This window comes from Pongo abelii, chromosome Y, assembly GCF_028885655.2.
Source record: "Pongo abelii isolate AG06213 chromosome Y, NHGRI_mPonAbe1-v2.0_pri, whole genome shotgun sequence".
NCBI lineage: Eukaryota > Metazoa > Chordata > Mammalia > Primates > Hominidae > Pongo > Pongo abelii.
In genome coordinates this window covers 18,098,472-18,111,677 of record NC_072009.2, presented here as the reverse complement: position 1 = coordinate 18,111,677, position 13,206 = coordinate 18,098,472, and the positions used below count along the sequence as shown (strand labels likewise).

Below are 13,206 nucleotides of genomic sequence, written 5' to 3'. Positions count from 1 at the left end.
TTAAAATTCAAATTTTGAGCCCAATCCTAGACCTCCTAAGCCTGCATCTCTACGGATGGGTCTCAGTAGTTGATATTGGAAACGTGCAGGTCCCTAGGAGATGCTTATGCTTATAGATTTGAACTGTTGTGTTTAAGGATTAGGGAGCTGGAAAATGGAAGGAATAGACCAAGCCCTTGGGTGGGAAGGCTCCATAAACTTGGCACTGTTAGCATTCTGGGTGGAGCAGGATTCTGCCACGTGCTTCGCAGCATCCCTAGCCTCTGCTCTCTAACACCTTATTCCAGTTGTGAAAACCAAAAATGTCCCGTGGGAGGCCAAACAGTCACCACTTGAGATCTGGAACCACTGCTTTTTAGGATCAGAGTGGTCACTTTGTTTCCAATCCAAGGATCAGAACACAACTATGCGAGAAAGTTCAGCTATTGGAACTGGAGTGCCAAGCTGAAGCTAGACCTACAACAAAAGCTCCTTTATAGGGCTCATCCCATGCCTCAGCTACCTAGCTTGTACAGATGCCATGTAACTGTAGATTTGGTGACAGAAGGAATTTAAAGGCTAGAACTAGATAGCGTCTTTCAGGTTAGGCCGGCACACTACGTGGACTTTTGACATCATCCAGATGCTTGAACCAACCTAAGTCCTGAGGCAGAATTTCCCATGGCATCTGATACACAGCCTGGCTTTGGAGCACTCACTGTGATTAGATGCCATGGGAATATTGTGTTTAGGACATCTGAGAGGGACAGGCTTCAACAAAGCAGACCTAAGCAACACGTAGCATCAGACTTCTTTAACAGCTTCTATTCCAGCCCACGAGGACAAAAGCATCACATCCATATCCACTGTGGCAAACTTGTCCTCAGTCGGGAGTTTCCCCAGTACGACTCTCCCCTCTGTTCTGAGCCTCCTTGCTCCTTTGTAATGTTTCCACTTTCTGTCCCACTCTGTAATAGATTATTTGTCCTCTCTGCCCAGCCGCCTAGTTCTGATATTTGGATTGTCTGTGATCTGGGTAGTACTTAGGAAGTAGAATCAAAGCCTTGTTGATTGGATTGGGAGTTTCTAACTTCCTATTAAAGGCACTGATTAAGCATCTGCTGTTTAAAGTAAAGTAAGATTATGATCCAGTAAGAAATATTCCACAAGTAGCGCAGGAAGAATTGGTTTCTAGTACACTTCAAGCTTCAGGACAGGAAATCCAAAAAAAAATTCTGTGGTACGTTAAGTGTGTACTGTAAAGTTCATTTCCATGTGAAAAACTGTAGTTAGCTCAAAAGTACATCCATGAAGAATCCTGATTAAACTTGTTTAATCCTGGTTAAACTAGCTACTAGCTAAACAATAATTTCACAACAACTCAAGAACTGTGTAAAAGCATTTCCTCTGAATATTTTATTCAGAAAAAAACACAAAAAGATAAGGTAGAAACAAAAATCCCAGTCATTTGCAGTATCTGTCGGCTCTCTATTTGGTTCTCTTGTTTAAATAAAGAAAAATAGTAAAATTAATCCATGTAAAACATGTCATATATATTCAACTGCTACTAAATATAAAAAGCTTTAAAACTCTGTGTTCGATTTTGGTTATTGTGTTACCATAACACTTATATTAAAATATGTGTACTTTAAAATTTGGTTTCTATAAAAAATGGATTCTAATCTTATAAAAGTTATTTCCTAATATTCAATAAATGTTGCCTAAGGGCTTTTTCAATCCAAATAGCAATTTGAATTATTCCAGAATTTAAGAGTGCTCTAGATTTCCATTTAACAGGGTGAGAATGCTGTATTATTACAAGTGAAAAAAGTTACAGGACATAGAACTTATTCCATTTTAGAGTCCACACCCTGATTATATTTTATATTCTCTTCTTGATTTCTTACAACTAGATACATACTCATTTGCTCAGCTGGAAAAAATTCTTAACATTATTTACTGACTTTAGGTATGAATTCTACCAGCTAGTTAACAGGAAATATGTAATTAAACATTGCCTTTATCAAGTAATGTAAAAAAAGAGAAAGAATAACTTTGCAACATAGGACTTGAATGAGCAGCTGGTGATTATCAAAATCTGGCACTTAATTGATTTATACTTGTACACTCACAGCAAAACGTCTCTACCTGTTTTTATATGTTGTAAATCTAGGACATTACTTATCTACATAGGAAGAGTAATAAATATTAATAATGTGCTATGATAAACATCCTGCACTCTTCCAAATCTTACAATAAATCTGCTTCAATTTCACTTGTTTAGCTTTTATACTTAGCTTTTTAGTTGATCTATGCTTATTTTAAGGAACCTGAACTACTCTAACAGAATCCACATAATTTTTATATTAGACAAACTCCTTCTTTCTAACTGGTTCTAATAATTATAAAAAGATAATGATAAATTTATGAAGTAGATACAGTCAAACCTGAATTTCTTAAAGTATATACTTAGAATCGGTTATAATTTTTAGATATTCTTTCTTGACAGTCTTTTCCCAAACTCATGATGTCCTCTCTAGGTAATATTGCCACACTCATAAATTAGAAATAAAGACAAAAATGTGAAAACTACAGTAATTTAAGAGAATATAGGTTTTCTACATGCCTTTTCTATTGGCTACTGAAAATAGTGAAAATAAGTAAATAAATATCTACCTGCCCATAAGCATCTCATGCAAAAATACATCTTTCTGAGCCTTTTTAAGAATTTTACTTTCTTCTTTACTTATTTTAAGTTTGTGGTCTTGGAAGCTCTGAAATTTCTTTGTGTAAAGAAAATGTCTTCATTGAAAAATACCTCAAACTCTGATTATACATATTTACTATTAAATTTATAAATGCTGTTAATTACTTTTTCACTTATTAAAAAAGTCTAATTGTAGGCCAGGTGCAGGGGCTCCCACTGGCAATCCCAGCACTTTGGGAGGCCAAGGCAGGCGGATCACTCGAGGTCAGGAGTTTGAGAACAGCCAGGCCAACATGGTGAAACCCCGTCTCTACTAAAAATACAAAAATTAGCCGAGCATAGTGGCGCGCACCTGTAGTCCCAGCTACTTGGGAGGCTGAGGCAGGAGAATCACATGAACCTGGGAGGTGGAGGTTGTGATGAGCCGAGATCTTGGCACCGCACTCCAGTCTGGGGGACAGAGCGAGGCTCCGTCTTGGGGAGAAAAAAAAAAGTCTAATTGTATTTTTTTTAATAAGCTGGAGATTTTGAACAACAAAGATGACCTTCGTGACCTCTCAAGAGGAAGGCCACTCATTGACTGGTTAGCAGAAGGCCCCACGGGAAGATGGAGGCTGCCGCGCCCCAAGGCCCCAATTCTATTAGGGCACGCTGGCTGGATTCCCCTGTGTCCTGGCCATAGCACAGCCTTTGACTGGCATCACGTAGATTCTGTGAATGAATAGAGAGATTGACTAACCCGAGTGACTAGCTTTGGGAGCTGGTAGGGTGAGTAGGAAAACTGAACCCTCAAGAAAAGAAAAGCATTTAGCTCAGTGCTCTGTCCTAGACGCCACATTGTGTTGCCTCTTCTTGTCCATCAGTTTTCATTTTTTCAGACAGGGTCTTGCTCTGTCACCCAGGCTGGAATGCAGTGGTGATCAGAGCTCACTGCAGCCTTGAACTCCTGGGCTAAAACAATCCTTCTGTCTCAGCCTCCCGAGAAGCTGGGCCTACAGGCATGCACCAACATCCCCAGCTAATTAGGTAATTTATTTTGAAGGCACTTTGAGAAGCACTTCACTGTCAAATCTGTAGGTCTAAAAGGAAAAGCATACATACACATAATTGATTTCACATTGTTTTACATTTCCTTTGTCTTCTTCTGGAATGTCATCTTTTTTCTTGGTTTCTCTTTCAGCACAGGATCTAATCTAGATATTGGAAAAGAAAATTCAATGGGTTATATGCTTATCTTCCACTTTCCCCACTTTACATATCACATAAGAACATTCGAGATGATTTCTTATGCAGAAGAAAAAATTAACTGAGCAACTATATTCAGAAAAAGACAGGTTCTGGCTATATGTTTTTACTTAATATATATAATCTATATGACTAAGTGCTATCGCATGCTTCCTCCACAGCCCTTGTGTCAGAAACACTACAGACAAAATTATTTCAGAAACATTTTACACATCAGATCCTGCTAGGCAATAATGTAATCATTAATTTAATTTTGTCCTCCCAGTGAATTCACTAGGATCAAATTATCCCTAGTAGACAAGTGTTCATTTGATCAGATTGAAAGCTTAATAGCTATTTTACATTGCACAGACTATTACCAAAGTATTAAAATTTTTAACATTACACAACTTGTTTTTAATTAATTGGAACCCACCTCTTTTACTGCTTCTTATATCCTCCTAAGTTTGGTTAGATGTTTACTATCACATGTCATAAGTTAATTGATCTGCATTCAACAGTTAGGATCACCCACAGAACAGGCAATTGGCAATGGTAAGGACTCATGTCTCCTAAGGGATCTCTGTGGACAGAGTCCAGTTCCAGGGCTGCTTAGAAAGTGATGACAAACAACGTGTTTGTGCCAATGACATCTTTGTGACAGTTTTGATTAGAGGGGTCCCAGACAGAAAACATTCCCTGCTAGGGCCTGTAGCACAATGCTACCTTTAGTAAGAGGGATCTGTGTTCTGGTAGATAAGGCAAGGTCATAAAGGTGAAGGGCGGACAGAGATTAGGAGAGCCCACAATTAAATGGTACGAAAAGAGTACTAAATAATCACTGTTCAGAGATTCCAAGTAATTGACTAACCAAAGAGTCCCAGAAAACTTCGTATTTCATCTGAAAATTGTTTTAAACAGTGAAAAATGCAATCTTTGTGTGTCTTTGTGTCTTTGTATAAGTGCAAAGCACTGCACATATATTTGCAATTATTGCCTTCAATAACACTTTTATGATGACATCCAGATGAAAAATAATTTAAACATGATACAATAAAATATATATAATTAAAATTAAATGTAAGTCACAAACCTATCTGCATTTCCTCAATGACCTGTTTCCTGAGAAGCAATGTGCTATGAAATACTGAGAGTGGCCTCTGGAGTCAGCTGGGCCTGGGTACACATCCTGTCTTAGCACACCTTGAAATCACTGTGATTTCCATGAACTGACTGACAAAAGCAACGAGGATGTAAGGAGGGTCAGAGGCTGTCTTCCTGTCTGTAAGGCTGAGCTCACATCCACCTCACAGGAGCATTATGGAAATTCAAGACTACAACGGATGCATGCAACGAAAAAACATAATATTTCACTTCTCTAACCGTAAGAAAATATCTACATTTTAGATTGAAATTTTTTGAGCTTTAGATTTGAAATTATCTGAAATCAAGACTACTATAAAAAGATAATCAAACATATGACCGGAAATCTAACATGTAGCACTTACAGAGAATTGATAGATGCTTTTAAATTACACTAGTAGTAGAGAAAAATGCGACATAAATTTTTATGCTCTAATTATAAGAACGAAGAGCATTTTAGAAAAGGCATTTGTCCCCTCTCTTAGAGACTTCCACTCTGGCCCCCACAATGCCTTACAGAGCAAATCTGGGTCAGACTGGATGCAACCTGTGATTCCCAACACAGACAAACAAAGCAAGGTTCAGGATGCTCAGTACTGTGATGGAATGCCAAGACACAGAAAGACCATGCGTCAAGAAGGGGAAGTTATTCTTTAGACACATCCTAGTATATGTTTATCATTAAAGATCAGTGGCTTTTGTGAGTCTAAAAAATTAAGCCTTAAATGTTTTCATCAAATTCCAGTTAACTACCTGATTTATCTAGGTTGTATTAACAGTATTATTTAGAATTTCAACTTGATATGAAGATATCTGTGTAACTTTTACAATGATTTAAAACAAAGAGTAAGATTAGGGAGGGCACAGGCCACTGGTGAAATGGATAACGCATCTGACTACGGATGAGGGAATTTAGCCTGGAATAAGGACCTTTTATTTCCAGCTTAGTGATGCACACAAATTTTAAAAATAAAATAAAAATCATGTTTTATATGATTCATGTTTAACCTACTGCAAAGAAGACTGGTACTATTAATAAAAATATTTTTAAAATGTAAGGGCTAAGGCCCTAGAAGTTCTGCTATGATTTTTTATGTTTCATAGAGTGATTATCATCACAGAAGTTCAAGCCTTACATAAATACAAATGCATATACCCCGATCTGGTAATTCTGCTTCTGGAAGTTTATCTTCAGGTCCACCCGCACATCTACAAATTGATGCGTATTCAATGTTATGTACAGCAGCAGTGCTTATAACAGCAAAAGACTTGAAACAGCCTAAATTTCCATCTATAAAACGCTAAATAAATTAAGGTATATCCCTAAAATGGAATATTATGTGGCTGTTAAAAGAGAGGAAAAGCAAGAAAAAGAGAAAACTTTCTACATTCAAACTAATAGTAGAAAACTTTCCAAGATACAATTTTAAGGAAAAAAAATCAAAGTCAAGAAGACTATAGAGGAGGCAGCCTTTAGTTTAAAACAGTTGAAAATTATTTATATATCCATATATTTATAAAGAAATTTTAGGGGGCTATAAAAAAACAAAACAAAGGGAAAGAGGAAAAGGAGCTGGGACACAGGTGAGTAAGATGCATGGTAGGCATATGTCTTCAACTTCATATGCCTTTATTTAAAAATGTTGGACCACGTGTACATGTTATTTTAAAAATTAGATTTTAAAATACAAGCAAGAAAACAAGAAAATGAAAGCTTAAAAAGAGCATGTGGAACTAACAGAAAAAGATACTAATCCATGGAGATAATGGCAAGGTAGCTCCTAGATGCACTGATTTCTCTACCACATTGTATAAAGAAGCCATCAACTATGGGATTTATAATTAAAAATAAGTCTATTTGAAACACCACATTATAAAAAGCTATTAACTAAATCTTTAAAGTGACAGTAAATGATGACTTAACATTTTAAAGAGATAGTCACATCGCATGTATGAATGCAGTCATCTGTATAAAATGTCATCATTACATTGATCATTTCTTCTTCTGCTGTTTTACTTTTTGCTTCTATGTCCCCTGCTTCATTGCACCTAATAAAGCAGCTATTTGAGGCCAACAAAGCCATTTTCCCCTAAGTGAAACAAAATAACAAAATAGCTATGAGGATACAACTTGTAGAAGAAACATTAAGTGTTTACATTGAATTAATTTTTCCTCCCTGATTTAAAAATCACAGAAAAGAAGTTAGAGAAGAACCTGAAAGATATAATACAAGAACATATAGAAAAGGAAACAAAAATCACCTTTCATTTTACTAATCAAAGATTACCACAATAAACATTTGTAGTGTATCTTCCTAGTAGGACGAAATTCTAATCAGATGAGGTAGGATTGCTTCCTTTCTAAAAGATCTACTGAAGATAAAACTGATTTAGTTCTGTTTAAAAAATTAAATTTAAAGACAAGAACATAATTATGTATGCATACTTTATTCAAATATTAGTATTTTAAGTAAAATTTATTTTCTTCACAATTAGAAAACATGAAAAGGTATATCCAATGCCTTTGGTGTTTTGAATTTAAGAATCAATGTCTGAGGGACGTTTGTGTGTGAAAATAAATATTCATATACATTTTTAGTTGTTTAATGTTTGATGTATTACACTGCTTTCTATTAAACAAAACTTTAAAAACTGATTTTCTTGTGTATCTACATCTGGGTTATAAATTTGGTTAGCTTAACTCCTGTAACAAATATAACATTTATTTATAACCTGTATTTGGTTGATTCTTTTGGAAAACTTGGAATACCATAACATTTAGACAAAATATTTATAAATACAATGATTACAAAATATGTTAAACTTATATCACATCCAGTTAAAAACGTGCTGATAACATGGATTTAATTTCTTAGTCAAGTCACAAGGGCTGGGTGGTCTCTCATCTGGATGGCTCCTGGTGAGTCCTGGAACATGGCGGTGTTGTCCAAGGTGATTTAAACCTGTGCCACAGATTATTCAGCTGAGTCCTTATTGCAATAGAGTTTTAAGACCCTCTTTCATTTAAATTTAAATTTTTGAAACATAGTGTCCTTCCTAAAAATAAAATGAAATGAACTTTCCTAAAGTGTTGTATTATTAGTACTATCTAAGTCATCATCCTTGCCTTATGAAATATTGACACTTTCTACTGGTGAAACTTTTATTAGAAGCATCTCATCATAACTAGTAGGGTCATCTCAAGGGGGTTGCAACACATTAGCAGGTAATGAAATCAATGTAGTGTTTCCTGAACGGCATTGGGTGGGTGGGGAGGAAAAGGAATACACACAGACGCACAGAGGAAGGGGTAAAAGAGAATAAGAAATATCAAAGTGCATAACACATGGACAAGTAAATACTGTTAAGTACAACTCTTGCTTCAGTTACACATATGTGTGTGCTGGACTGCAATGAAAAAATGCATTTCTCAATGGATTGGGTCAAAATAGTTTCCAAGTCACTGACTTAAGATTTTATCCTAGGAGATGAAGAAATTAGTCTAAGTGATTACCTCTTTCTGGTGGGATGTTTCTTTAATCTGTCATCTTAGAAAACACTGCTGAGTTCCTATTTTCAGTTAATTATTGTATACTACCAAAGCTGCTACTCAAAGGCTTAGCTTATCTTCTATTTGCTTGTTCTGCCTGGTGCCCACTGGTCCTTACTGTTTTTGATATAGTTATCTACTTTTTAAAGACAGTTTAGCACTCACATATTTTTGTTCAATCTTTACTTCTGACACAAACAGAAAAAAGAAATTATGTATTCTGTATCAACAAAGATTTAACAAAATATCCATATACTACAACTGTCAACTTACTAAAACTAAGAATTAGTGTATTATCTTTTTTCTTCTTATATTAAAACTATCTTTTCATACACTATTTTAAGCTTATGAACTGAAAGTCTTTTAGAGATAATTTACTTTAATGAACTATTATTATTGATATTTTATACACAAATTGTCACAACTTTGTCTTAGCTAGCTCCACTGTTCGCTTACAGTCTGTAATGTTTCTGAAAGCATCCATGATTTCTTCTACAAAGAAGACACTTAGGAACTATTCTGTTTTCCTACTCTGTGACCTAAAATTGACTGGTTCTTCAATGGAAATGAGATCCATATCTAGGCACTAAGGGTATACAAAAATAATTGTGGGGAAAAGTACTAATGTTATTTTTGTTGCACTATATTTTGAGATCACTTTAAGGCTCTATGTTCTTATTGATTTATTCCAATTTCATGTATTATACTATTATGTCTTACTTTTTCTTTTTAAATATATTATGATTGACTGTTACAGACTTTCTGTTAAACTGACAGGAAGTTTTTATAAACAATAACAGCACTTACATTTTGAAAGCCTGGTTCCCATTGTTCTCTTGGTCCATTGCAACTGAACGCTCAACAACAATTTCATCTGAATTTATACCAAGATATTTTCCAGAGCCAGATTTCAGGGCGATTCTGCACATTAATAAGATAGATAAAAACTGAGAGAAAATTAATTATAGGGCATCCAAACAGGACATGTATATGTGTGTGGGTGTGTACATATCTAAAATTTGAGACTGGACATATTCCAAGTGTTCAAAAGATGCATGTGGTTGAGTGGTGACTCACTCCTGTAATCTCTGTGTTTGGGAAGCCAATGGGAGAATTGCTGGGGGCAAGAAGTTCAAGATCAGCCTTGACAACATAGTGAGACCCCATCTCTACAAAAAATTTAAAAAGTTAGCTGGGCATGGTGGTGTGAGCCTGTAATACCAGCTACTTGGGAGGCTGATGCAGGAGGAGTGCTTGAGCCCAGAAATTTGAGGTTATACTGAGCTATGATCACACCACTGCCCTCCAGCCTGGGTGATAGAGTGAGACTCTGTACCTTCAAAGAAAAAAAAAAAAAGCTACATGTGATAAGTTGTTGCCATATTGGACAGTGCAGTTTTAAATTTAGTTTGATATTTTGCTTTTTTAATATAAACATTGTACCTTATGTATTACATAACAAATATTTTCAAAATTCATCATTCTTCAATTATACCTCTTTAGTTATAAATTTCAATAATAAATTACTAAAACTTTATGTCATCAAACTGCTTTCCAGAAAATGCTGCTTCCATTTACATTCTTACTTCAAATTAACAGAGTATGTTTTGCATCATGGATTATTTTTTTAAACATTATGACTCTAAAAAATACTCAAAAACCTGATATGAAAAAAAACACTATCCTTCTAATTTACATTTTAGTAGTTAACTGGAATAACAATTGTTTTCCTTTTCCTTTCCTTTTTAGTTTTTAGATTATCTGGTAATGAATGTCCCTTGTCCATTTTTCTATTCACATCTGATTGTTCGCAATTTTTCTACTGGGGTCTTCAGTGCTGTGAATTCTATACAAGATACATAGGAAGAGTAAGAACTCACTGCCTATTAAGATTGTTGCAAATATTTTCCTCATTTGTCAGTTAATTTTCTTTATAATCCTTTTTTGTTTATAATTGTAAAGCAGTTTAAAACTATTGAATTTTTTCTTCCTCTGCTTTTATTCTTTGTCTTTCACCCTGCTTATGAGACTTTGAAAGAAAGTATAGAAATAATCATCTTAATGTGATTTTTTAAAATTATGATTTCTTTTACCTTACCAAGAATCTCCTCGGATGCCAGAATTGACTATTACTCCTTTATACGTTAATGATTATATAACAGAAATCATTATCATGTTGATGTAACCAATTACTAAAATACGTAAATTAACTTTCAGTATCTTTTACCCAAAGAATCATTCTATACTTCTGCACAAGGTGAGAATAAAAAAGGCTACTTTATAAAATGACTGTAAAAATAGTGAGTAAAAATATTATTTTGGTCGTTATGATGCTGTAACATTCTCTGTTGGTTTCAACAATATTCCCTTTTTTAGTCTTCCTGTTTGTCTTTAGATTTCCAAACAGTGAGTTTAAATATCATAGCAACAGTGAACCAGGTTTTTGCACTATTTGATTTATTTTTTAATCTATCTTATTTGGTGTGTGAGATTATTAATCTTCATTTTTTAACTTACATATCTTTTTTCCAGCCTAGTATTATATATTGATAGGAAATCCACTAAAAGCTGATCACAAAATCTACTTTTCAAAAATGCTATTTCGTTTTTTATATCAAAATTACCGTGGGCTTAAGACAGATACTAAAATTTTTAATGAATACAATTAAATTTTTAAAATAACTGGTTACTAATTATATTACAACATAAGCTCACCTGAAATCAGATAATTTGACAGCCGTAAACTGCTCTGGAGGACTAGGGCCCTCAACAACTATTGGAGAAAAAACATTTGAAAATAAATTTGACATTTGCTATAAATATAAAGACATCATTTTTGTTTAAAAAATGTGGCTATTTTCTTCTGCAATTAAATGTAAGAATATTCAGATGTACTGATGTCACTGTAATACTGTATCTTTGGAATCAAGATCTATTTTACCTTCTTTTATCTACAGTGCTAATTTTATACACTGAGTAAGACAGGGTGATATAATGCTTATTTAATAACTTTCGAGATAGCTTCACTATATGTTTTAAAATATAGTCATAAATAAGCACTTATTTAAAGAAGCTAAATGCTTTCATTTATTCAATGGATGGCCTTGCTGACCAAATGATACTGCTTTTTATCTTCTAATAACTTTGTACCTCATTAGTGCTTCTTCTAATGGGCTACAGAAAATGAGGAAACTTCAAATTGTTAAATGCACCCAGGTTGGTTTTGGTAATAGGTCTGAATAAAAACGGAATTCAAACATGTTTGACACAAACAGGTTTTCCTTTTTATTACCACTTACTATTTTAATTATTCATATTGTTTTGATGTCCAAAGATACACTTCTGGAATTATATGGAATGTTTTCAAATGATTATGTTAGACAGAGGGACTTGCCAATTGCTGGTAAATATCAAGGAATTAAAAAATTGGAAGAGTCAAACGCAATGGTTCCATTCCTGTGGAAAACGTTTGAGACTAGTTAGAGTTTGGCCTAAGTGAATGAATGTCCTAAAATCTACACTTGTGGCAGGATCTTCCCTTCCAGACACAAACTTTCTTTGTGTGGAGCTCCCAGGGTAAAAAACCATTGTTGAGTGCTGGTATATATGTTCCCTCATCCATTTCAATGACTATGGTTTCTGAAATTTCATCAAAGTTTGTTACTGTCCACCAGACTCCTAAAAAATAAAATTGATATTTCAACTTTATATTTTAGTTTTGACACAGAGTTCTTTGTTAATATAACTTAGTTTTAAAAACTTTTTATTTTGCAGGCGTAAGAAATACTACGAAGATCTCACATATCCTTTACTCACTTTGTCTCAATGATGACATCTTGCATAAGTATCATACATTGTTAGAATCAGGAAACTGACATTGATATAATCCATGAAGCTTATTCAGATTTCACGAGTTTTACATGTACTTGTTTGCATGTATGTGCACAGATTCATGCTACTACCAGCATAGCCAGGATTAGGTTTTTAAAATACAAAATAGCAACATACAGCCAGGCATGGGGGTGCATGCCTGTAATCCCAGCTACTCGGGGAGCTGGGAAAGAGAATCACTTGAGCCCAGGAGTTCAAGGTTATAGTGAGCTATGATCATGCCACTGCACTCTAGCCTGAGTGACAGAGCAAGGTCCTGTCTCAAAAAAAGATCAAAACAAAACAAAAGGCAACATGTGAAAGTACAAAGTGATATATGGAGAATGGTCTCTTTCATGATAGATCCCAGCCATCTATTCGTGCCTGCTTTCCAGAGGCAATGTCTATCAAAATGCTTCTAAAAATGCCTATACAGGAAGACTTTCTAGCATAGTAATCTTTTTTTTTTTTTTTGAGAAGGAGTCTCGCTCTGTCACCCAGGCTGGAATGCAGTGACACGATCTTGGCTTACAGCAACCTATGCCTCCTGGGTTCAAACAATTCTCTGCCTCAGCTTCTCCAGGAGCTGGCGTTACAAGAGCCTGCCGCCATGCCCAAATAATTTTCTTGTATTTTTAGTAGAGACGGGGTTTCACCACATTGGCCAGGCTGGTCTTGAACTCCTGAACTCGTGATCCACCCACCTCTGCCTCCCAAAGTGCTGGGATTACAG

The 13,206-nt window shown here is 34.9% G+C and overlaps 1 pseudogene; it reads right to left on the bottom strand.

The window, feature by feature from the left end:
• Positions 1-2,374: 2,374 nt before the first annotated feature.
• Positions 2,375-12,221, bottom strand: LOC129053217 (protein FRG1B-like; annotated as a pseudogene).
• Positions 12,222-13,206: the final 985 nt, after the last annotated feature.